The sequence below is a fragment of the Mchenga conophoros genome, linkage group LG14 (assembly GCF_057382185.1).
Source record: "Mchenga conophoros isolate Kocher_MC1m ecotype Shallow Benthic linkage group LG14, M_conophoros_male_GT1.1, whole genome shotgun sequence".
NCBI lineage: Eukaryota > Metazoa > Chordata > Actinopteri > Cichliformes > Cichlidae > Mchenga > Mchenga conophoros.
The window spans coordinates 17,416,837-17,444,220 of NC_140539.1; the positions used below are offsets into that span (position 1 = coordinate 17,416,837).

Sequence of the window (27,384 nt, forward strand, 5' to 3'; positions counted from 1 at the left end):
CATTTTGCAATAGGACAATGACTTGAAGCACACAACCAAGATAAGAAAGTATACAAAACTAGTAAAAACTATAATTGGACCATGTCGGATTCATAATAAACTGGTCACTGAACGAAAGGATATAGTGTCATTTTTAGCACTTTGTGCTTGGTTCAGTAATGCACATCTTATCTATTATCTGATTTGTGACAGAAGCCAGAGTCCTTCAGAAACAGTTTAGCATGCCTGCCCATGCTTCAGAATCAGCGGAAGGAGTGCAAAGCAGAACGTCTATTTTAGGATACACATGAGTGCACATGCATTTGCTACATTAACAGTAATATAATACTGGTACAAATTTCTTAACACTACCACAGGGTTGCTCTGCAGATTGTACTTCTGGAATAGACTGTAGGCCAGTCAGGGCACCTACAGTAAAAAAAATGGTTATCTCCCAACATGAAATTTAATATAATGCTGCTGCCAACTGAATCAGGGACGAGTTATATATGGGTAACGCCGTGTGTGTGTGTGTGTGTGTGTGTGTGTGTGTGTGTGTGTGTGTGTGGATATGAAGCCAGCTTCCTATCCAGCTCCAGATCCTGTGTTATTGTTCAGGAAAACACAAAAGAACTGAAGAATGTGGACAGGCGCACGCTTGTAACGCAACTGTATTTTCTTTGATAAAACACAGTTATTTTGTTTTTTCCTCTCCACCTCACTGTGGTCTCCTGCTGTCCACAGAATTACAGGATGAACATGTTCTACGCTTGTACTCATTGTTGTGCTGGACTGTTGTGGAGCCATTTGTTTGCTTCAGATGTTTCACTTAAATAAACTCAGTTACTCTCTGAACAAATTGTTAGTTCAGACATGAACTAAAAGCTGCTTCCCCGTTTCCTTTGCTAACCCTGCAACTATTTCAACAGTTTGTTTGGCAGTCGAGCCATAGTTTAAAAAAAAAAAGACTTAGAGTTAAAATTGAACAGATCTTGCAGACATTACAATGATGTCAGATCGAAGTACTTCCTAAACACTTCCCCGATGTCACTGTTAGACTTTCTAGCAATACAAAGTTCAAGAATTGTTTTAGCATAAAAGGAGACAAACTAAAGCTTTCAACTCACAACCTCACACTTTTGGGCTCTGCACTATCCTACTAAGCTGATTAACCTGATGTTTATGTGATGCCATTCCTGAGTTTTTGCTGTTGACATCGCAGACAGAGAGGAGATAACTGTAACTGTAAGAGCCCTATGTGTTACGTTCACTGTGGACTTTCTGACAGAGCGCTCCACAGGGCCGTGTGTTAACACCTCTGCTTTTCACTCTGCTGACTCATGACTGTGCTAAGTCACACAACCTCAACCACATCATGAAGTACGCTGATGACACAACTGTGCAGGACATGATAAGCAGCAATGATGAGTCAGCATACATCCCACCCTCGCTCATCATCAACGGCTCTGCTGTGGAGATGGTTTGGACCACCAACTTCCTTGCACATAACTGAAGAACTCCTTATCAAAGATATCTCAGCAGAGAGTGAACTTTGTGATACAGCTGAAGGAAGGAAGCTTCCCTTCTCCCAACCTCACCACATCCTACACAAGCACCATCAAGAGCATTCAGGCCAGCTACATCACTATCTGACACGGCAACTGCAACGTATCTTGCCGCAAGCAACTGCTGTGGGTAGTGAGCATTACTGGAGCCTCACCCGCCACTACAAGAGGATGGAATACATATTGTGATTTACTGTTATGTTCTGGCTAATGGTATGTTCTGGTGCTCAAAACAGAGACGTACAGCTTTTGTGCAATCTTAAAAAATCCACAAAACTCTCTTAAAAACTCCTACAAACAGCTAGAATCATGCTACTTTTGTGCTCACCGCAAATGAAACATTTTTATTGATAATTTCTTGAGATCAAATTGTCCAGATCAGCTAAATTGCCACTTAAGTGACATTTTCAGTGATACAGTGACATTTTTCACACTTCTACATTCAAAAATGGAAATACTGCTGTACGGAACATTAACAGAAATTTGGTTGGGTATGCAAGACCGTTTTAAGACTTTTTAATGCACCATAATTACACATTCTCCTAACAAACGTCTTTATTAACACTTGCACACTGATCACTAAATGAAACAAAGCTCCTCAGGAACCAACCAGTGGTTTAAAACAAACAAACAGGACATCTTACCTTTTTCTTCTTTCATTTCAAAAGGCTGGGTCCTCAGTTGTTCCTATGTAATCAGTCTGGGATTTTCCCTGCAGTAAAATGAAACTGCGATCAGTCATATAAAGGCAAACAGAGAAAGCCTGCACAGTAAACATATTAACTTTGATATCCTTTTCTCCTCGTCTCCAAACTAACTAAAGAACCATGTCAAAATTCCAGCTATGAAGAGAAAGTAAGCAAACTAAATAAGAAACATGGATAGCAAATTACTGTATTGCTGTGGGATGAATGAACTATAGATGCACAATAGCTGTCTGCGTGAGATACAGTCTAGAGGAAGGGTGGAGCGATGGCAGAGTGGAGAAATAGGCTGACTGGTACTGAAATAAAACTTCCACAGGATGTTAAGGGCAAACAGAGCAGAGCCAGATGAAGGTTTAGTCCTATCAGAAATGCCCTTCACCACAGATGCTCCTTAAAGTATCACTGTAAGTCTAATCATGGATCAGGAAAGAAATCCAGACAGACCACTTAAGAGGCCAGTCACAGACTGCAGTGATTATAGATGAGTCAGGCAGCTACCACGGAAAAGCACAGGGGAAGTAATTCCAGCAACAGTACTCCATGGGAAATTTGTTGTCAGTGATGTATTGGTTTAAACTGTTTCCACCAAAATTCTCAAGGAAAGTCAGGGCTGGCAAAGCAATACTTATCATTAATACTTAAGCTAATGTGATCACTGGTTAAGATAACTGCAACATATGTGCTCTGTATTTAAGGTTAGTTAAGGTATTCAAGGGGTTGGGAAGCTCATCTTGTAACCAGAAGGTTGCCGGTTTGATCCCCGGGTCTGTCTGTCCTGGTCGTTGTGTCCTTGGGCAAGACACTTCACCCTACCGCCTACTGGTGTTGGCCTGAGGGGCCGATGGTGCGATATGGCAGCCTTGCTTCTGTCAGTCTGCCCCAGGGCAGCTGTGGCTACAGCTGTGGTTTGCCTCCACCAGTGTGTGAATGTGAGAGTGAATGAATAGTGGAACTGTAAAGCGCTTTGAGTGTCTAGAAAAGCGCTATATAAATGCAATCCATTATTATTTTTATATTACTGTGTTACAGGCCTTGTGAGTAAGAATATGATCAATGGTAATTTCACTCACTCGTGTTTGCCCTGTTCATTCATTTTGAACCAGTGTGAGAACATGTCTTCGTACAGACATCACCATGATATCCTTGTACCCCGGGCAGATTCAATTGGGTTTGTCATTTTCATACTTTAGCAAACAGATCACAATAACTACAGTAAACTTACATAATGTAACTGGATCTGACAATTAAAATAAATATTGTAATTTTACCATCATGTCGTGTCAAACTGTTAGGCAAAAAACAGAGAGCAACAGTTTTTAATGCAATAGTTGGAATCCACAAAAGTCAACAAGTATTTTAAAACACCCTGAGGAAAGACTCCTACAAACAGCTAGAAGCACGCTATCTGTATACCTCTGGCAGCAATAAGCATACTTAAGGGTCTTTTATGCTCACTGTAGAGTAAGCATTTTGAGTGATAGATGATAAAATATCAAATTGTCTGGATTGGCTAAGTTGCCACATCAGTGACATTATCATAATTTCAGAATGTACAGTAGATCAGTGATTCCTGAGATTAGGGACAAAACAGGCTTTAATTTTCTAAAATATATTTTTTGATTTTTCAAAAATATATTTAAATATAATTGTTGTACAAAGTTTGGCTGTCTCACCAAGTTTTGGTCCAATCTCCCAGGTGTAACATTTTTTAATAATTTATGGTTTTTGCTGGAGAAGTACAGGGCTTTTGTGCCTTTCCTTTATGAAAAACTCTTCCTTCAACTCAGGGTGGCTGTTAATTTTTTTTCTCCTTTTTTGATACTCCCTGCTCCTCCTCTTTCATTCCATTACTGACAGGTTCCCCTTAGCCATTCTAGCCTGAAATGTACCATTTTGTAATTACTATAATTTTTCTGAACCATATGCATTTATACAGATTAAGGATCAATATTCACAACACAATTATGTATTAAGCAATAGAAATGCTATCCGGTCTTTAAGTCTGATGTCATTAGCCGTTTCCAGGTCCAAACTCCGCTGCATATCCCAAAGTCAAAGGAACTCAGCAGCATCACTGCGAGTTACAAACTATCTAAATTCTTTCATCTTTAATAAAACGATCATTGTGGCTGAGTTAGAAGTTAGCTAGCTGGTTTCCACCTACATTCCAACATAAATGAAGACAGAAAACTAAACAGCAGTGACTTTTGTCAGGTTACTGAAGTTGGACTAGCTGGTATATAATGATGTGCTAGTTGATCGCTAGCGACACAGCTATGTTAGCGTAACATAAACCAGGGTAGGGCTGGGCCATATTATACCGTTCACAGTAATACCGGTATAATGTTAGGCAACGATAGGAAAATGAAATATCGCGATAGAATATGAGTAAAACGCGCATGCGCAGTGCCTTTGTTTTCATACGCACATGGCCGATTGTTGAGTGAAACAGATGAACCAGAATTGGTTTGTAAAAATGGTGCAACTTCAGTGATGTGGAACTGGTTTGGTGTTTGTCCGTCAGATACACGACAAAGCACATGTTTTTGCAGAACATGCAAGCGGCCGTCGTTATTGTCGTATTTGTCGGACTAAGATGCTCTTAAGTCTTGGAGTAATCTGGGTCCTAAACTCCGTATACTTCAGGTCAAACGAACACTGCAGCATCACTGAGTGTTCAAAACTGTCTAAATTCTTTCATCTTTAATAAAACGATCAGCATTGCTGCTTTACCAGGTGTAACTATGAAGTTTAACTTCCAGGCATCCATGAAAACAAAATTTATTACATTTAACGAAGTTAGAAGTTAGCAGGAAGCTAGCGGAAGTTAGCTCGCTAGTTTCGCTAGTTACCTAAGCATGATATAGCATGTTCTGACAGAGATTTCTGAAAAAATTCAAACGTACAGCTCTGCTATCACTTCCAACATAAATGAAGACAGGAAACTAAACAGCAGTGACGTTTGTAGGGTTACTGAAGTTGGGCTAGCTGGTATATAATGATGTGCTACGTGATCGCTGGCGACACAGCTATGTTAGCATAACATAAACTGTGAAGCTGGAGGACGAACACTAACACTTTTCCACTTATAAAAGTTAACGCGAAGGTTCCTCATGGTTAGAGACAAATGCAATCGCATGGCAGGATGCTGTAAACGGACCAAACTTCAGTCAGGAGAACAACTAAGATAATCCATCCACAATACAAGGTTAGTCATTAATATACTGCAACAACATGGGAATAGAGCAGCTGCCAGAGAATTCAACATTAATGAATCAATGGTACAGAAGTGGAGGAAGCAAGAAGAATGAGTTTAATAAAGTTTGATTTATCTGACTGCTTTGTTTCGCTTAATGTGCGTTATAATCCCGTGCACCAAAAAATACGTACTGCACACTGCAGTTTAATGTTGCAAAGCACCTCTTTTTAACTTCAGTGGATATTATACATAGTTATGCTCAGGATATGTCAGCCCATTTCTACTGGAAATGCCTTTTGGTTAAACCCATATGGAAAAGAAATAGTAAAAACTTATATGTGATTACTCATGAAAGTGGCCACTTTCATGAGTAAATCATATAAGGCTTACATGATTTACTCATGAAAGTGGCCACTTTCTCATTACTTTCATACATTGTTTTAGTAAGTATCCAAAACATACAAGTTTCATTATATAATTTTTCAAGTGATCTTATATCTATTTTCACTCGTATATGCTTTTCATACAAGTTTCACACAAGACAGATACAAACTTTATAAGATTTATAAATAGCTTTTCCATATGGGAACTTTCAGCAAGGAATTTGCATTTGCATTGTTACATTTTTATAAAGCTTTAATGTACATAAAAACCAGCTTCTTGTTTAAGTGAAAATAAATGGAAGGTTGTCTTTTTGCGCTAGTAATGTTGTGGAGTTGTATTTTGTCTCGCATCAATTATATCGTCAGTTATATCGTTATCGCAAATTTTCAAATATATATCGTGATAAATATTTTTGGCCATATCGCCCTGCTCTAAACCAGGGGCCTCAAACTCGCGGCCCGCAGACCATTTGTGGCCCACATCACCTCTATTTGCGGCCGCATATTGATGTGAAGAAATATTTTTTTTAAATTGTTATACGAAAAATGATTTAAACGACAGCATAGTGTTACAGGCATGGCCCTTTAAGACTGTAGCCTCATGGGTGGTGTAGTCCTTGCTGCAGGGAAAACGTGTGGGACCGCCCCTCCCGCTGTGTGTGTGTGAGCGTGAGGGAGGGAGAAAAACAAAAGTCGACATCATCACTTAAAGACCAGCTCTCGGGGCAGAGATAGCTCAGTAGACGCCACATAATCCGAAGGTTGGGCGTTCAAATCCAAAGAACAGCGGTTATCCTGGATTTGTAGCTGCCTACTGCATCACTGAGTGAGTGGGTTAAATGCAGAGGACTAAGCATTTTCCTACAGGATTAATAATGTATACATAAACAATGAGATTCAAGATAAGGCAAATTCGATAATATTCGACACACCTGTAAAGCAGAAATATCAGTAAAATACACAGGAAGTAATATGACTGAAATATTAATAAAAAATAACTTAATTTAATTGATGAATAGCGAGGGTTGCAAAATTCCCGGAATTTTCAAAGATGGAATCTTTCCATGGGAATTAACGGGAATCTATGGGAATAAACGGGAATTAACGGGAATTTATGGGAATAAAGTGGGAATTTTCAAAATTGAAGGTTGGCTCTTCTTAGGGAACTTAAATATAGTTGAGGAAAGTATATTTTAGCATAATATTGACAAAAACAAACAAATGCAATTCAAATACACTTGAATATCCATGCCATTCCTTAATCACATGTACAGAGCACAAGCTTGCTGCATGGCTATTGAGACCACCTACTGGCACTGTGCATGCCTCCATCACATGTACACATGGACCACACTTTTGAGCCTGAAGGACAAAGAGTATTAAAGGCACACATTTGAGCCTGTGGACTTAACAAGTGAGGTAAGTTTTGATGATATTATGGGAAAATATATTCATTAAATGTTTAAATTGTGAATATCACATAAAATGTATTAATCTGGTAGATAGCAATCTGATAAGATGCTAAATAAAATGCTAGCATCTGATAAGATGCTAAATAAAATGCTAGCATCTAATAAGATGCTAAATAAAATGCTAGCATCTAATAAGATGCTAAATAAAATGCTAGCATCTGTTAGATGCTAAATAAAATGCTAGCATCTGTTAGATGCTAAATAAAATGCCAGCATCTGTTAGATACTAAATAAAATGCTAGCATCTGTTAGATGCTAAATAAGCCATAGCTAGTATAACATAAAGAAGATGCTAGCTTCCTCATTTGGTTGTTTTGTTTTGAAGATCATTCCAGTTGTTTAGCTAGCCTTACTATTTATATCTGTTTATTATCATATTGCAATTGTATTATTACGATCTCTTGCATTGCATTAGCATTTTTACAAGCTCTTGTTTTATTTTACAGAAAAATGCCACGTGCGCTATCTGATGTGTGGAGACATTTTACACCAGCTAATGTACAAGGGAAATCTGTATATATGTGTAAGTATTGTGATAAGACGTACGTGAAGAATGCCACAAAAATGCAGCAGCACATTGCAAAGTGCAAAAAAATTCCTCAAGGCCCAACACATGCAGCAGCCAGGAGTTCCACTCAAGGGGAAAATGAATCTGTTTCAGCTGTATCAGAGTCAGATACCCACTCATCAGCTCCTGGTCCCTCTGGCATCAGAGGATTCTTTGATTTTATGGATGACACTAGCCAGAAAAACGCAGATGAGTGTTTCGCTCGTGCAATCTATGCAGCTGGCTCACCCCTGATGCTGACATCCAATGTGTACTGGAAGAGATTTTTGAATGTTCTCCGACCAGCATACATTCCCCCAACCAGACATGCATTGTCTACTCATCTACTGGATGAAGAGTTCAGTCGAGTTCAAGCAAAGGTGAAACAGACCATTGACCAAGCTGACTGTATTTCAGTCATCTCTGATGGATGGTCCAATATCAGGGGACAAGGAATTATTAACTACATAATCACCACTCCTCAGCCTGTGTTCTACTAGAGTGTAGACACAAAGGAAAACGGACACACAGGCCAATACATTGCAGATGAGCTAAAAGTGATCATCAATGACCTTGGACTAGATAAGGTTTTTGCACTGGTCACTGACAATGCAGCCAACATGAAGGTTGCCTGGGCACATGTGGAGGAGACCTACCCTCATATAACTACTATTGGCTGTGCAGCCCATACACTAAACCTTCTCCTAAAAGACATAATGGCACTAAAAACAATGGACACTCTGAATAAGAGAGTGAAGCAAGTTCTGAAATATGTTAAAGGCAAACAAGTAACTTCCGCTACATTTCTGTCAAAGCAAAAGTTAAAGAACAAGAGTACTACACTGAAGCTTCCCAGCATAACGCGATGGGGTGGTGTTGTTATCATGTTTGACAGCCTTCTGAAGGGAAAGGAGTCTCTGCAAGAGATGGCCATATCCCAGTCTGTAGGCATCGACAGTGACATCAAGAAGGTCATCTTGGATGATGTGTTCTGGGTATCTAGAGTATCTAGCAGTCAGAAAATCCTCAAACCTATTGCAGCAGCAATAGCGAAGATAGAGGGGGATGGTGCCATCTTGTCAGATGTCCAGTGCCGTTTTGCAGAACTCAAAGAAGAAATCCAGACAATTCTGCCCACTTCCCTACTACTGAAAGCAGAGGAAACGGCTGTGGTCAAGTCATTGGAACAGCGGAGGGAGTTCTGCATGAAGCCAGTGCATGCAGCAGCATACATGCTGGACCCCAAATATGACAAGGGCATACTTTCTGGGGAAGAGATCAACGGTGCCTATGCGGTCATTACAGCCATGTCTGACCACCTGGGTCTCGATAAAGGCAAAGTTCTAGGCAGTTTGGCAAAGTATCGAACAAAGCAAGGCCTTTGGAAAGGGGATGGAATATGGCAGTCATGCCAGCACATATCTGCAGCCACCTGGTGGAAGGGACTATGTGAATCTGAGGCCCTTGCACCTGTAGCCTCCATTCTCCTCCAAATCCCACCATCATCAGCTGCCTCCGAGCACAACTGGTCACTGTTTGGGAACACCCACACAAAGGTTCGCAACAGGCTCACAAATGTGAGAGTGGAAAAGCTAGTCGGCATTCGGGCAAACCTACGGCTCTTTGAGCCTGACACAGAGCCATCCTCAACAAGGCTGGAAAGTGACACTGAAGAGGAAGACTCAGAGTTGGATGCTGAGGAAGTGGACATGTTGTTGGATGATGATGAGGTCCAGGAAGAGTCTATTGACTGAGCAAAAATGAGAAAAGAGGATTGCTTGAAGGAAGATTTGCATGTTTAATGGGACGTTTTGGAGGATAAGTGGCATTTTTCATTTAACCTTTTGAATGGGACTTTGTGGAGATTTTTGGACAGGGGGCATTTTTGAATGAGCGGGGTTAGGGGATGGTAATATTGAACTCAACATTTCTGTTTTTATTCATCCATGAAACAAGTTATTGAAACGTGTTCTATTCTACTGTACTTACAAATAAATCTGTTTAAATATCTGTTGAAAACATTTCGCATGGAGGTTTTCTTATGATTTCTGTTTATATTTATGCTTGGAAATAATATATTCCCAGTTAGTTCTCCTAAATTCCCATTAATTTCCATAATTCCCATTATTTCCATGGACAGTTTCCAATAAGGAATATTTCCAAAATTTCCAAGCTTAACTTACCATGGAAATTTACCGGAAACTTTTCGGAAATTTACCGGAAATTTTCCGCCCCTTTGCAACCCTATTAATAGCACACTTTTGTGGCATTTGTCAACACCATTAGAAAAAGGGTCAACATCGTCAGACAAAAATCCTGATGGTGTTGACATCCGATGGTGCTGACAAAATACCCTACTTTCTCTCATAACACATCTTTTTCTGACAGAAGCCATCTTGTTTTTCATCAGTTGCTTATGACCTCTACAATCCACCTAAATGAAGCTTTTTTTACAAAAAAATAAAATAAAATCTTGCATTTCATCGACTTTGGTGTTGACGCATTGTTGTTACAGAAAGGTATGCCATAAATGAAATAAAAATTTAAAAAACTTATCACAGCAGTGACCTCATGGCATGTGTATCAAACAGGAAGTGGTAAAGGGGTCCTCAGAGTGTAAGCTACCCACAATAATTCCTGATTTTTTTGTACTTTTAAAAAAATCTGATGGTGTTGACAAAAACTCTGGACACAATTTTAATCACTTAAAAAATATGTAAAAACAAATTTTCAATTGCATATTTTGATATTATATAAGTTATTGACTTAAATACTTCGTGACGAGAGCCATGATGTTTAATTTTACATAACTTTTAGTTTTTTTTCTGTATTTTAATATTATCACACCTGCTTCTGGACAATGGATTTTTAAGGTACTGGTAATGTATTGTACCATTAAAAATAAATATATATGTATGATAAAATGCAAAATCATACTTTTGTTTTATACTCATTGCCTTGGTTTGTCTTTTAGTCAGTTGAGTTAACACTTATATGCATATTTTTTACCCCAAAATTGGGTTTTATCTGGCGGACATGTTTTGTCCCTCAAGAATCACTGAGATCTTTGTTGCCCTTTCCTGTGGTGGCTCTGTTTTCATGGTTACCATTGTTGCCTCAAATTTTTATCATCTCCCCTGTGCTTGTAAAAATTATTATGTGAGAGTCAGCTCTTATAGCCTTGTAAACATAGCCTCTCTAGCCTCTCCATACACTCCCTTGATTTTATGTTTACAGCAGCTTGAGCAAAGTCTTTAAAAAATATATGAGATTCAGTGAATATTAGTAACAGACTAGAGAATATATGCAGGAAAGAAAATAAAACATTTCTTCATCTTCCTCCTCTTTGCCACCCCTCCAGCTGGTGACGCCCTAGGTTGGCACATTGTTAGGCAAACCCAAAATTAAAGAGTTGCAAGCTTCCATTTTAAAGTTTCAATTTCAGTAGCTTGGCTGCTAGACCTAATCATATGCATAAATTACAAGACAGTAAATTGTAACTATATATTATGCGAAATGGACAATTTAACAGTAATTCTTGAATACCAGGCCTCCCTGACGCAATATTTATGGTAATTATGGGACCAACACGGTCAGCGGGAAGATAAAAAATTGTCCAAAATGGCCTTTTTCCTCTAAAATCCTTTTCAAATAACAGGTTGTTTCCCTCAACCTCTAATAATACCGTAATGGATTGCATTTATATAGCGCTTTTCAGGACCCCTCAAAGTGCTTTATAATACCACTATTCATTCACTCTCACATGCATACACTGGTGAAGGCAAGCTACAGTTGTAGCCACAGCTGCCCTGAGGCAGACTGACAGAGGCGAGGCTGCCATATCGCGCCATCGGCCCCTCTGGCCATCACCAGTAGGCGGTAGATGGAGTGTCTTGCCCAAGGACACAACGACCGAGACTGTCCGAGCCAGGGCTCGAACCGGCAACCTTCCGATTACAAGACGAACACCCAAGGAACAGTGCTGATTTTCTAACACTGGAATATTTCTAACATTTTGAGTTATTTTCCAGCGTTAGAAAATCAGCACTGCTCAGTGTTAGCCATTGTTAATCTTCAAAACTGACTAGGTTACTTTTAAACATATAACACTGTCAAAAGTGTTAATTTAACACTCAACAGTGTTGTATTTAACACTCAGAGGTGTGGACCCATATAGACACTCTCCAGTAGAGCTGGGCCTTATATCTCGTTTAAAACATATCGATATATTTTTATACGAGATATAAGATGTGACAATATCCTTTATATCGATATAGTCTATGTTACGTTATAATTATAGTTGTGGAGCCGCAAGTTTGCCTCTCTTTCGTCCACTTTTGTCTCTACGCAACGTTACTCCGCCTCGCCTTCACTGAAGACAACTCCCCCTCCTCCCCCATCGCTTCACATGCAGGCAGCGACAAGACGGACACGGCAAATCTCCGTTAACGAGTTACTGCGCATCGCCCCATGCGTGGGGCTGGACGGCGTCAACGTGCTAACGAGCTAAACATGCTAACGAGCTAACAGCGCTAACCCTAAAATCCTTTCATTCTCTCAAAAGTTGATAGCGCACCTTATGTATGAATTCTGGTTGTGCTTGATGGCCGCGAACTGATTTTATGTGGTACACGGCGCTCAGCAATCTGTCAAAAATGTTTGAGTACGACTTTGGTAAGCTACGGAGCTGCACCGCTTGATAGATTGTCAGCGCATTACGGCTACCGAGGAGCTTCGCGGAGTGATATGTACTGTGCATCAACGTAATATTACCGTATTGTGTGTGTATAAGGACCATAAATGGCACCTGTAAGAGACGTGGTTATGAAGCGGATTTCAAACTCCAGGCTATCAGTCACACAGTAAAACTTGGGAACAGAGCAGCTGTGAAATCTGTCTGTCTTTGTTATTACGCTCAGCGTCTTTTAGTTTACATTTTGACTGCACAATTGTGAGCTCTTTGTTTAGCACAAAAACAACCTTGTTTTCTTTTATTTATGGAGCATTATTATTTAATGAATGCTCATAATTTAATTTTGAGTAATTTTTCATGTACATCTGTGCTGTATGTTAATAAAAGTGCCTGTGTGACATCTGGGACACAGCTTTGACTAAGAACTCTCTTTTTGTTCTTACTTTATGGCTTTAAAAAAAAATCGAGATATATATCTAGGGATGGGTATCGAAAACCGGTTCTTGTTGAGAACCGGTTCCCACTGTTTCAATTCCTTGGAATCGTTTGCCATTTTTGCAAACGATTCCCTTATCGATTCCAGTCGCCCCGAATGACGTCACCACGTTGCGGAGCGTCATTTACCTGGCAGGAAACACGGCGCCTAAGCGGCTCAAACGCTCAAAAGTTTGATTATACTTTATGAGAACCGATGACAACAGGGCAACTTGCAAAGTAGATATTTCATTTAAGGGAGGAAACACTACGAATATGCAAAAGCATTTGCTCACAAAACACGCGATGACACGCGTTTTTAATTCCGCTCCGGACTCGTGACTCTCAACCCAGCAGCAGCGCTAACGTTTGCACGTCCTCTCCCGTTAATGCGGCAGGTAAATAATCAACTAACAGTGCATATTATGTTAGCGCAATCTGCCTTATTCCAAAACCTGCCATTACTGTACATGTAGGTGACCATGATGAGAGAGACAGACAGAGTCTGGCTCAGATGCTGGCAGTTCTCGCTGCAGTCTACCGGTAGCGTCTCCTTTCAGGCCAGGATAGACTAATGTCACCGAGCAGTGTCTAAGTTTGTGGTCAAAGGCTTGCACCCATTTGCCACAGCAGATGCCCCCGATTTTTGGTAAGTGAATGTGTTTAATTGTGGGCAGGGACATTACTGGATATTCTTGTGTAATTGCCACAGAACAATTTATGTTATACTTTGTTATTGCTACAGAAGAATGTTGCAGCTTTAAGGCAGGGATGACTCCTGGAGTTGCTTTCTCACTGCATATGCTTTATTTCACAATCAGATCGATTCGATAACAAAAACATACAGCAGCTCCTCTCCTACTCCTAGCCCTTCGCTGCGGTGGAAAAAAGAACGACTTCAATCCCCTTCAAGGAACATACGTACAAAATAGTTTTCCTGATACACCAATGGGGCGTTCAATGCCATCTTGTAAATATGAGTACTCTGGCAGAGTAACAGTTCAAATGAAAAATACACCAGAACAAACAAGCAAACAAAAAAAGAAGTGTGGGGTACCTTTGAACCAATGAACAAAGTATAACAATTTATACTTTTTAACATAACCCGACCCCGTCAATATGTGATATGTCTCACAAGAATATTTATTTTATTATTTTACATTTACAATTTTTTTTTCCTGGGGACCGTGTGACACCCCATTGAAGAGCCGTAGGCTGGATCTCTCAAGATCTCACTGTTGGGTTTGTAAGGCCATGTTACTCCTAAATTTCTATCTTGTTCAAAGAGAAGATATAAAACAAAGCTCTGAGCTAATCGACCTTAGTGTTCTCCTTTTTTAAAAAAAAAAAAAAAGAATCGATAAGAGAATCGATAAAGAATCGAATCGTTAAACAGAATCGAAAATGGAATCGGAATCGTTAAAATCTTATCAATACCCATCCCTATATATATCTTATATCGCCATCCAGCTAAAAAATATCGAGATATGAATTTTGGGTCATATCGCCCAGCCCTACTCTCCAGTGTTAATTTAACACTGGAGATTTTGCTGTGTACATCTTTTTTTCTAGTTGTTTCAAGTGGCAACATGTTTCAAAAGACCTAAAGTATTCAGTTTCAATCTGTTGCTATAACAGCAATGGCATAAAGGAATATTGGAAGTAAATACTTGGGTGTTTTCCCATGTTTGTCAGTGTGTTGTACTCTTGGAACATGAGGAAGTACCTCCATAACAGGAACTTCTTCAAGGCTGCATGATGGCTCACATCGAGGAAATCAAATCTTAATTATACAAAATACAAATTTGCAGTACTTAACGATGCCACAAGACAGTCTTCTTAACTTCCTCACACAGAAAAAAAAAACAATTATGGGTTATGACACGAAAAAACTGACACATTGCTCAAAATTAGAGTAATCGATATGCTGTAAACACCATGTATGTGTGTGCGTGTGTTTGTGTGTGTACTTTTGGAAATGAATTAGGTTTTTATTGTTTTATTAAAAGATCCAATTTGTTTAAGTTTTATTTCTGGCAGCAGCTGTCCATTTCCAGCCTCATTGACCATCCAATCTCTCATTCACTACACAGTTTGACATCTGCAGGCAATTATCTACACATATTATCTCCACCGTGTGAAGAACAGACATGAAGGCATCTGCACGCTGCACCCTTCTGCACGTATACAAAAAAAAAAAGGATTTCCATGGTGACATGGCTACTAAGTGTCGTACACAAACAACAAAATTAATTCCATCAAGAAGGTAAAGAGATACCAGATCAGACAAAAGGAAGCAGCTGCGTAAAAGTAGGCCTTCATTTAGACTTGCATAAGAATGACTTACAAAATTTCATAAGCTCGGAGCTCTAAATTCATGTCTGATTTGTTTACGTTTTTCGTGTGTTGACCCTGGGATAGTGTACAGTGTTTGGAAGGGCAACGTGGGAGACTTAATCTGAGTGTTGAGGAGTAAATGGAAAATATTCGATCTGAAAGCGAACCAAGATATGCTGTAATTAATGAGGTATTTAATCTGATGTTTCTCCTACAACCACTGGAATAAAGAAGCAACATTAAAAAAAAAAACCCAAAGTAAAACAAGTGTTCTGCGAACGTCCTTCTCTATCGTCTCTGGTACGGCTTTTTTAACAGAGACATATCTAACGCGCAATTGACCAAAGTACACAAGAGTCCTGTGGGCACTGCTTACACAGGCTTTTCCCAGTTCCATCCCAGCTTCATTTTGTTCCGTTGTGAATAAAAAATAAAATAAAATCTGTGAAAAGCTCCTCAAGCTTTCCAGTGTGCTTGCAGGGTCAGGGAATGATTAGGTTTGCCTGACATCAATGTTTTGGGGACAGATGTGTGTTTATAATATTTTTTGAGCCCAGCTTTGAGCCCAGCTAATTGATTCAAGCAGAAATGAGTCAGTACTGCAGAGACCATATTTAATGATTACCTTCAAGTTGCCACACACTTCATATCATTAATCTCGATTATATATGATATCTGTAGAAGAAGAAAAAACTAAAGTCACTGCCATGAAGGAGACTAAACACAGAAAAAGGACACTGCACTTTGAGTTTGCATATAATAAAATATGCTTTGTAAATACATTTTCCATTCCCATCTAATCCTACATACTCTTTCAGATGGTTGACATTGGAGACTCCACAGCCATCCTGATCTAAAATTCAGCCATGCCTAAACTACCAAGGAAACAGAACAGGGAAAAAATGAAAAAGGGAAGTGTAACAGGAATGGATTAGTAATCCATTTAAAGCTACTCTCGCCTGTTCTCTTAGTCACAGAAGTTGCAAAGGTGTGTAGCTCAACATGACGCAAGCTCCAAGGGAATTTAGTTCGTAAAATCCCATATAAGTGTATAATAAACCTTATCAATGACCTTTGAATGCAGTCAAATATTAGAGTCCGAGGTTATTATGGCAAATATTAAGGAGTATGAATGCAGGTACATCTTCAAAAGCGTCTTTCAATCATTCATTCATTCATCATTGCAACTTTTACAGCATGACATTTACTGCCCTGGACAACAGCAAGTGGGAACAAGGATGTCGTCAAAAGAGAGGTGTGCAACTCTAATGCAGACTGATATTCTGATGTTAAGATTTCAGGAGAATTTGTACTCTACTTGAGTCATCATGAGCGGCTCTTTTAAACGGGGAAGCTCAAGACTTACAGTGGGGCAAAAAAGTATTTAGTCAGCCACCGATTGTGCAAGTTCCCCCACCTAAAATGATGACAGAGGTCAGTAATTTGCACCAGAGGTACACTTCAACTGTGAGAGACAGAATGTGAAAAAAAAATCCATGAATTCACATGGTAGGATTTGTAAAGAATTTATTCGTAAATCAGGGTGGAAAATAAGTATTTGGTCAATAACAAAAATACAACTCAATACTTTGTACCATAACCTTTGTTGGCAATAACAGAGGTCAAACGTTTACTATAGGTCTTTACCAGGTTTGCACAAACAGTAGCTGGTATTTTGGCCCATTCCTCCATGCAGATCTTCTCGAGAGCAGTGATGTTTTGGGGCTGTCGCCGAGTAACACGGACTTTCAACTCCCGCCACAGATTTTCTATGGGGTTGAGGTCTGGAGACTGGCTAGGCCACTCCAGGACTTTCAAATGCTTCTTACGGAGCCACTCCTTTGTTGCCCGGGCGGTGTGTTTTGGATCATTGTCATGTTGGAAGACCCAGCCTCGTTTCATCTTCAAAGTTCTCACTGATGGAAGGAGGTTTTGGCTCAAAATCTCACGATACATGGCCCCATTCATTCTGTCCTTAACACGGATCAGTCGTCCTGTCCCCTTGGCAGAAAAACAGCCCCATAGCATGATGTTTCCACCCCCATGCTTCACAGTAGGTATGGTGTTCTTGGGATGCAACTCAGTATTCTTCTTCCTCCAAACACGACGAGTTGAGTTTATACCAAAAAGTTCTACTTTGGTTTCATCTGACCACATGACATTCTCCCAATCCTCTGCTGCATCATCCATGTGCTCTCTGGCAAACTTCAGACGGGCCTGGACATGCACTGGCTTCAGCAGCGGAACACGTCTGGCACTGCGGGATTTGATTCCCTGCCGTTGTAGTGTGTTACTGATGGTGACCTTTGTTACTTTGGTCCCAGCTCTCTGCAGGTCATTCACCAGGTCCCCCCGTGTGGTTCTGGGATCTTTGCTCACCGTTCTCATGATCATTTTGACCCCACGGGATGAGATCTTGCGTGGAGCCCCAGATCGAGGGAGATTATCAGTGGTCTTGTATGTCTTCCATTTTCTGATGATTGCTCCCACAGTTGATTTTTTCACACCAAGCTGCTTGCCTATTGTAGATTCACTCTTCCCAGTCTGGTGCAGGTCTACAATACTTTTCCTGGTGTCCTTCGAAAGCTCTTTGGTCTTGGCCATGGCGGAGTTTGGAGTCTGACTGTTTGAAGCTGTGGACAGGTGTCTTTTATACAGATGATGAGTTCAAACAGGTGCCATTCATACAGGTAATGAGTGGGGGACAGAAAAGCTTCTTACAGAAGACGTTACAGGTCTGTGAGAGCCAGAGATTTTCCTTGTTTGAGGTGACCAAATACTTATTTTCCACCCTAATTTACGAATAAATTCTTTACAAATCCTACCATGTGGATTCATGGATTTTTTTTTCACATTCTGTCTCTCACAGTTGAAGTGTACCTCTGGTGCAAATTACTGACCTCTGTCATCATTTTAAGTGGGGGAACTTGCACAATCGGTGGCTGACTAAATACTTTTTTGCCCCACTGTATTTGTTTAGGCCTGCTCTCAACTAGAGATGGACCGATCCGATATTACGTATCGGTATCGGTCCGATACTGACCTAAATTACTGGATCGGATATCGGAGAAAAATAAAAAATGTAATCCGATCCATTAAATATCACGAAAGCACCTCGCAAAACTTGCAACACGCCGTAACTCACCTCAGAACGTTAGCAGTCGGAGCAGTATGCATCACGTGATAGAGCAGCTGTGGCATGCCGGACCTGTCGGTGGTCTGGATAGCATGTGGAGATTCGCTAGCAACCCGGCATTTCATCTCCGACAAAGTTATCCCCGAGAGAAGTAAAGCAAGTGTGTAAGTCCATCTCTGAATGTTTGTAAAGCATTCCCACGTTAAGCTTAACAAGCGACTGCCTCTCGCTCTCCGGCTGCTACTTCAATCGTGAAACTGCTTAAATGATCAGCTGATCGGCTTTTCTGTCGCGAGTCCGTGTCTCTTGTTTGTTTTTGGCCCACTTTGCACCAGAAAGAGGAAACCAGCGGCTGAACAACAGCAGAACGTTTAAGCTTGATAAGCTGTTGTTAGAATTTATTTAATATTTCTTTCTACACCAGGATCTTTTTCTACGTAGCTGACGCTGGTAACTGTGCAGGGGCGGATCTAGCAAAGTTTAGCCAGGGGGGCCGATAGGGCATGAACAGGGAAAAGGGGGCACAAAGACATACTTTTCTTTCTTATTCTCATTTAAAATGTCGAGCTTTTAATAAATAATTATCTGACACCCAAAGTTTTAATTTGATGTAAAATGAATAGAAGTCAATTACTGTATATAGTGACTATTAAGTCTAATATATACCCTAGTATGCTATAGTACTTTTTACTTTGGGAAGGTACCATCTGTGCAGTCTGCAATTTTGTTGAAGAAAGATGTTGAATCTATTTAATATTTCTTGAAAAATAATTGATTTCTGTGCATTTTTTTTCACACTGCATCAAATTAAGGTTGATTACGTCGATTAAGCATCATGAGGTGGCGCGTGAGGGGTGGTTCCCTATTTTTTATTTATTTATTTTTGTTGTTGCTGGGAGTTGGAACCCTATTAGTTAGGTTGCTTAATATTTACGCTAAGTACTCTTTAAAATACCAGAATAGGGAGGATGGTGTAGGTCTAAGTTTATTAGATTGATCAGTATTGCTGAACTATGAAATATTTTTTTGTATACAGGTATAACAGAATAGCTTTAGTGTAGTTGTTGTTTTAAACTTGAGTATGAACTTGCAGACTTGCAAAATGCAGCAAGATATTTTAAAAAACAGTTTTGTTGATTAAAAAACACTATATCGGATTCATATCGGTATCGGCAGATATCCAAATTTATGATATCGGTATCGGTATCGGACATAAAAAAGTGGTATCGTGCCATCTCTACTCTCAACCAGCGGATATTACCGTTGTCTTTTTGTATTTGTATATTTATTTGTTGCATGCTGTTTGAAAAGTGTTATAAGAATCTATTTTACGTTCTTACTTACTTACATCTTCCAGTTCAACACAGTCGTGCTAATTGCTCTTATATTAATGCCGATTCTTAAAATATTTTCCAGTGTGTTCTTCTTTTTTGCTACTGATCCAAAATCCACAAGCGGCCTCTTCACATCAGCAACCCAAAAAATAGGTCAATAGGACTTTGATCACGCTGATCATCACAAAAGTCTGTTTGTTGTCCCAGTCAATGACTAAGTGACCAGAGTGATCACCACAAAGGACAAAACAGGCATTCGCATCTAAAAAAAAGATTACGTGTCATCAATGAGTGAAACAGACAAGAACAAAAAAACACACACTACGACTTTGCTTTGAAAGTTTGCATGGCTGTAATATTACTGTGGAGCTACACGTCTAAAACAAGCTCAAACAGGGAGGCAGATAATCAGGAGACGTCGATCTCCACGATCTGAATTTATCAGCTCCGACCAAAAGTATATCTGTCGCTGCCTGCTTTTGTTTTTTCCACCAAGAATCCGGGCTCTTGATATACTTGCCAAACTTAAATTCCATTTCAAGTTAGATTCAATGTCACTGATTGCAGGGAATATATGTGAGACATGTCATTCTCGTGCACTCAAGGGTTTCCTGTCTACATCTAGCGTGCTGCCAGCACTAAAAGGACAGCATCACACAGAGATGACTTGTGCCAGCCAAATTAAATCTTGTGATCCATAATAACTCGGCTCCAATAGGTCTGGGGTATTTTTAAGACTAACAAAATTCACACAAATACACACACATAGCTCGCTTGCCCAAAAGGGGGGCCTAAACGGCCTCACTTACCAGCAGCGCTGTCGGACAGATGACGTTAAATCGGCGGGGAGCGACTCTGTTCAGAACTGCAACCAAGTTCACGTTGCTTTTGGTGCCATTCCGTGCATTTGAAACCAACAAACCCTGTCAGCCCACCGCTAAGGCACGCCGACAGAAGCAATGAGGGCGTTAACGCTCATGTGACGATGTAACGCTCCACCGGACGCGCAATACCACAGAGTTTATCTCTTCTGCCTGCTATGAAGTCGCTCTGACATAGCGGTTAACACTGCGGTCAAGTGAGCCCTCACTTACGAAGTCGCAGTCAAGCTAGCCGCCCCGCCAGCCGCACCTAAAATGTTGTTGCACTACTCTTACGCATATTACGGTATAGGTGCCGACTGGCTTAGAAACGCAGTGTTTTCTGTCCTGACACTATTTTACTTCACAATCCACTCCCAGTTTTGGTTAATCTCCACTTTCACCCCTGTGATCCACAGCCCAAATTACTGTATGATTCAGAGAAAATTAACAATAAAATTTACCCAATTTACTCAACTATACTTTTAATGTCCTCATCTTTGAGCTCAGATTACAGGAAAACTGAAAGAGGTGACGCAGATATCTCACTGGATTCTGACTCTGGGTGACCCCCACTCTGCATGCTGTGATCCACAGCCAAAATTACTGTACAGTTTTTGAGAAAATTGATAGTAAAATCTTCCCATTTTGCTTTACTGTACTCTACATATTGACATCTTTGATCTCCGATTACAGGAAAACTGTAAGAGGTGACGCAGATATTTCACTGGATTATGAATCTAGGCCATCTCCACTCTGCACCCTGTGATCCACAGCCAAAATTACTGTACGGTTTTTGAGAAAATTGATAGTAAAATCTTCCCATTTTGCTTTACTGTACTCTACATATTGACATCTTTGAGCTCAGATTACAGGAAAACTATAAGAGGTGACGCAGATATTTCACTGGATTCTGAATCTAGGCTGTCGCCACTCTTCACCCTGTCATCCACAGCAAAAATTACTGTACAGTTTTTGAGAAAATTGATAGTAAAATCTTCCCATTTTGCTTTACTGTACTCTACATATTGACATCTTTGAGCTCAGATTACAGGAAAACTATAAGAGGTGACGCAGATATTTCACTGGATTCTGAATCTAGGCTGTCGCCACTCTTCACCCTGTCATCCACAGCCAAAATTACTGTACAGTTTTTGAGAAAATTCATGGTAAAATCTTCCCATTTTGCTTTACTGTACTCTACATATTGACATCTTTGAGCTCAGATTACAGGAAAACTATAAGAGGTGACGCAGATATCTCACTGGATTATGACTCTAGGCTGTCGCCACTCTTCACCCTGTGATCCACAGCCAAAATTACTGTACGGTTTTTGAGAAAATTGATAGTAAACTTTGCACAATTTACTCTACTGTACTTTTAATATCCTCGTCTTTAACCTCAGATTACAGGAAAACTGTAAGAGGTGACGCAGATATTTCACTGGATTATGACTCTGGGTGACCCCCACTCTGCACCCTGTGATCCACAGCCAAAATTACTGTACGGATTTTGAGAAAATTGATAGTAAACTTTGCACAATTTACTGTACTATACTCTATATATTCTCATCTTTGAGCTCAAATTACAGGAAAACCATAAGAGGTGACGCAGATATTTCACTGGATTATGAATCTAGGCCATCTCCACTCTGCACCCTGTGATCCACAGCAAAAATTACTGTATGGATTTTGAGAAAATTGATAGTAAAATCTTCCCATTTTGCTTCACTGTACTCTACATATTGACATCTTTGAGTTCCGATTACAGGAAAACTGTAAGAGGTGACGCAGATATTTCACTGGATTATGAATCTAGGCCATCTCCACTCTGCACCCTGTCATCCACAGCCAAAATTACTGTACAGTTTTTGAGAAAATTGATAGTAAAATCTTCCCATTTTGCTTTACTGTACTCTACATATTGACATCTTTGAGTTCCGATTACAGGAAAACTGTAAGAGGTGACGCAGATATTTCACTGGATTCTGACTCTAGGCTGTCGCCACTCTTCACCCTGTGATCCACAGCCAAAATTACTGTACGGTTTTTGAGAAAATTGATAGTAAACTTTGCACAATTTACTCTACTGTACTTTTAATATTCTCATCTTTGACCTCAGATTACAGGAAAACTGTAAGAGGTGACGCAGATATCTCACTGGATTATGACTCTGGGTGACCCCCACTCTGCACCCTGTGATCCACAGCCAAAATTACTGTACGGATTTCTGATAAAATTAAATCCTATTCCATTACCAAACAAAATGAGTTCATTGAAGTATTTGCTTAACTACAAGAAATGTCTTTCCACACACAATTTAAATTTTTCAAAATGTCATTCACACACCACCTCAAGTATCAACTTCAGTTTTAGACATTATTTATTCAGTTCTTAATCACAACAATAGTCAACTTAAGGCACTTACATAATAAGTTAAACCTTACAATAATACATACAGAGAAAAACCCAACAATCATATGACCCCTTATGAGCAACAGTGGGAAGGAAAAACTCCCTTTTAACAGGAAGAAACCTCCGGCAGAACCAGGCTCAGGGAGGGGCGGCCATCTGCCTCAACCGGTCAGGGTGAGAAATTACATTTCTCAGATTACTGATTTCTCATATTACTACTACACAGTTTAGATACACTCAACAAAAATATAAACGCAACACCTTTGTTACTGCTCCCATTCCCCATGGGATGGACGTAGAGACCGAAAATTCATTCCAGATACACAATATAACCATCCCTCCCAAACAGTGGTCACAAATCAGTCCAAATGTGTGGTAGTGGGCACATCTGCCATATTGAGATAATCCATCCCACCTCACAGGTGTGCCACATCAGGATGCTGATCTGACATCATGAGTAGTGCACAGGTGTACCTCAGACTGCCCACAACAAAAGGCCACCCTGGAATGTGCAGTTTTGTCTCACAGCAAAATGCCACAGATGCCACAAGCAATGAGGGAGCGTGCAATTGGCATGCTGACAGCAGGAATGTCAACCAGATCTGTCGCCCGTGCATTGAATGTTCATTTCTCAACCATAAGCCGTCTCCACAGGCGTTTCAGAGAATATGGCAGTCTGTGGAAAGATGTCATGGTTGGTTTGCAAGCTGTTTTGTAATTTCTTTATTTAGAATGACATCTTTCCACAGACTTAAAATATAAACGTACTATCAATTACAACCTAGTGGCAATTTCAGCTTCCTTTTACATCATCTTTATGATTCAATTCTGTCATAATCAATTGAGTCTGATTTTGCTTTTCAAAATGAAAACCCAATATGTGTTGAAACAGCAATTTTCATTTTTAAAACATTCTGAAATAATTGAAAGAGTATATCACATATGGACAAATTCGACGGGCCATTAATTTGAAAGGCGAAATCAGACCAACATGAAATTTACATGGTTTTACTGTCGGGTTGGATACTGTTGATCTAAAGTGGAATTATCCTGTGGAAACAGCATCTTTCAATTTAAGAGCATTTTGAAATCGTTAAACGAGTAGGTCGTCTACGGGCAATTTGAAAATACTTTTATTTTGGAAGGCAAAATCAGAGTGACTTGATCTTAACATCGTATCTCTGTGGGGTTGTATACTGTTGATTTAAAGTGAAATTATTCTGTGGAAACAGAAAATTTCCTTTTTAGAGCATTCCGAAATCACTGAAAGTTAGGTAAGTTATTGGCATTTTCAACAGGCCATTATTTTGGAAGGCAAAATCAGAATGACTTGAAATTGAAGTAGTACCATGGTGTGGATGTACACTTTTGATCTAACATGGATTCATCCTGTGGAAAGAGCAAGTTTCATTTTTAGAGCGTTCTGAATTCTTTAAAAGAGTAGGTCGTATATCGGCAATTTGAAAAGTCTTTTATTTTGGAAGGCAACATCAGACTGATTTGATATTGATATGGTATCACTGTGGGGTTGGATACTATTGATCTAAAGTGGAATTATGCTGTGGAAACAGCAATTTTCCATCTTAGAGCATTTTGAATTCGCTCCAAGAGTAAGTCATATATGGGCAAATTGAAAAAGCTTTTATTTTGAAAAGCAAAATCAGACTGACTTGAAATTGACATGGTAACATCGTGAGGTTGTATACTGTTGATCTAAAGTGGAATTACCCTGTGGAAACTGAAATCTTCCTTTTTAGAGCATTCTGAAATCACTGAAAGTTAGGTAAATTATGGGCATTTTCAACAGGCCATTATTTTGGAAGGCATAATCAGAATTACTTGAAATTGATATGGTAACATCGTGAGGTTGTATACTGTTGACCTAAAGTGAAATTATCCTGTGGAAACAGCAAAATTCTGTTTAAGAACATTTTGAAATCGTCAAAAAAGTAGGCCGTATATGCTCAATTTGAAAGGGCATTTATTTTGGAAGGCATAATCAGAATGACTTGATATTGATATGGTATCACTGTGGGGCTGTATACTGTTGATCTAAGGTGGAATTACCCTGTGGAAACAGGAATTTTCCATTTTAGAGCATTTTGAAATCACTGAAAGTTAGGTCAATTGTGGACAATTTGAAAAGGCTTTTACTTTGGAAGGCAAAATCAGAATGACTTGATATTAATATGGTATCACTGTGGGGCTGTATACTGTTGATCTAAAGTGGAATTACCCTGTGGAAACAGGAATTTTCCATTTTAGAGCATTTTGAAATCACTGAAAGTTAGGTCAATTATGGACAATTTAAAAAGTCTTTTATTTTGGAAGGCATAATCAGAATGACTTGATATTGATATGGTATCACTGTGGGGCTGTATACTGTTGATCTAAGGTGGAATTACCCTGTGGAAACAGGAATTTTCCATTTTAGAGCATTTTGAAATTGTTCCAGGATCAAGTCAGATATGGGCAGTTTGAAAATGCTTTTATTTTTGAAAGCAAAATCAGAATGACTTGATATTGATATGGTAACATCGTGAGGTTGTATACTGTTGAACTAAAGTGAAATTATCCTGTGGAAACAGCAAAATTCTGTTTAAGAACATTTTGAAATCGTCAAAAAAGTAGGCCGTATATGCTCAATTTGAAAGGGCATTTATTTTGGAAGGCATAATCAGAATGACTTGATATTGATATGGTATCACTGTGGGGCTGTATACTGTTGATCTAAGGTGGAATTACCCTGTGGAAACAGGAAATTTCCATTTTAGAGCATTTTGAAATCACTGAAAGTTAGGTCAATTGTGGACAATTTGAAAAGGCTTTTACTTTGGAAGGCAAAATCAGAATGACTTGACATTGATATGGTATCACTGTGGGGCTGTATACTGTTGATCTAAAGTGGAATTACCCTGTGGAAACAGGAAATTTCCATTTTAGAGCATTTTGAAATCACTGAAAGTTAGGTCAATTATGGACAATTTAAAAAGGCTTTTATTTTGGAAGGCATAATCAGAATGACTTGATATTGATATGGTATCACTGTGGGGCTGTATACTGTTGATCTAAGGTGGAATTACCCTGTGGAAACAGGAATTTTCCTTTTTAGAGCATTTTGAAATCACTGAAAGTTAGGTCAATTATGGACAATTTGAAAAGGCTTTTATTTTTGAGAGCAAAATCAGAATGACTTGATATTGATATGGTATCACTGTGGGGCTGTATACTGTTGATCTAAGGTGGAATTACCCTGTGGAAACAAGAATTTTTCATTTTAGAGCATTTTGAATCGTTAGAAGATTAAGTCAATTATGGACAATTTCAAAGGGCCATTACTATGAAAGGCAAAATCAGACTGACTTGATATTGATATGGTATCACTGTAAAAAGACTGTGGTTGGAAAGTGTTGATATAAAGTTCAAATAGTATTTGGAAATACGACTTTTGCTTTTAAGAGCATTATTAAGTCATTGAAAGAGTAGTTCAAAAATGAAGATTCACAGGGCTTTTACTTTGAAATCCAAAATAAGATGGCCTTGATAGTGACAGGGCACAATTAGGGTACAAGGCTGTGTCATATAGATCTAACATTAGAGTTTGTAAAAAAAAAAAAAAGCCTAAATTATATGTTATTATGTTCTTAACATATCTGTTAATTCACTCGAAGTTGGCTTTTATTTTGAAATCCGGTTTCCACATCCATTCCCGTAATACTTTGAATACACAGGGAACGTAAAACAAACTGGAGGCTGGCTTGACTGCAAGTCTCGAATTGGAGGCTGGCTTGACACAAGTCGGTTAACATAGCGCTTTTAACAGCGGACACCCCTTCTTCCCCCCCCCTCCCCCCACACACACACACTGTGCAGCAACGCATGCGCAATGTGGGGTATGCGCACTGGCCGCTAGAGAGGTTTCACTGACTGCGAAAACCGGGCAAGTTAAAACTTGTGTACGGGCGTAGCAGCAAGCAGGACTTCTCAAAGTGCCCCGTTCAAAATCTACAGCTCATCACGATCATTTGACCTATGCCTCATAAATCCGGCTCAAACTGGACTATATTGCAGACGGAGCAACATCTGGAAAGGCTTTGCAGCTGGCTGAGATTAAAAAAAACAAAAAGAAAACTCTAAATGCAGCTGACACATGAAGTGAATTCTGAGCTGTTTTTTTTTTTTTCTTTTCTTGAAATATTGAAAATGTAAAAAAAAACGTAAATTACAAAGGATAGCTGCTTTCGGTAGAGTTAAATTCTTCACAAATATTCAACTCATTTGTCT

At 39.4% G+C, this 27,384-nt stretch overlaps 1 protein-coding gene across 3 annotated transcripts in view; it reads right to left on the reverse strand.

The window, feature by feature from the left end:
* st3gal4 (ST3 beta-galactoside alpha-2,3-sialyltransferase 4) overlaps positions 1 to 21,156 on the reverse strand; it is a 41,500-nt gene extending 20,344 nt beyond the window's left edge. Inside the window, exons 1-3 of one of the 3 annotated variants that reach the window (XM_085245587.1) lie at positions 16,167 to 16,185; positions 15,982 to 16,031; positions 2,189 to 2,256 (exon numbers count right to left, since the gene is read on the reverse strand). The gene's annotated coding sequence lies outside the window, so the exon portion shown is untranslated. Of the gene's footprint in view, positions 1 to 2,188; positions 2,257 to 15,981; positions 16,032 to 16,166; positions 16,186 to 20,635 lie in introns of those variants that run through there. The other 2 variants (XM_085245586.1, XM_085245589.1) reach the window with 2 other exon arrangements.
* Between the last annotated feature and the right edge of the window lie 6,228 nt (positions 21,157 to 27,384).